We start from the raw sequence: 357 nt of genomic DNA, 5'->3' as shown, positions 1-357 counted from the left end.
GGTGACTAAGGAGAATACAAGTGCAGGACAGCAGCACGTTGGGGGTGCTGGCATAGGCGTGAACATAGAACAGCGAACCGGAGGAATCTTGAGAAGGAGACGGGATTTATAGGGTCTAACCTGAAACTAGACTTGAACTTAGAATTAACGGTGCTAAATAGGACAAGAGAACGAAGTATCACAAGAGAATAGACCAACAAACTGGCAAACTGTGATAGTGACGCCATCGTACTTATTTCACATACTCTGATGAAAACCAGGTGTACTGTAATTAAGTTAACTGGCAGCAATTGGAGATTTAATGACAGAAATTAGGGCATAATCAGGGAGAAAGGAGCGTTAAAGGAGAACAGGCTA

Source organism: Hemitrygon akajei, chromosome 3 (assembly GCF_048418815.1).
Source record: "Hemitrygon akajei chromosome 3, sHemAka1.3, whole genome shotgun sequence".
In the NCBI taxonomy this organism is placed as follows: Eukaryota; Metazoa; Chordata; class Chondrichthyes; order Myliobatiformes; family Dasyatidae; genus Hemitrygon; species Hemitrygon akajei.
Note: the sequence above shows the minus strand (reverse complement) of the source record.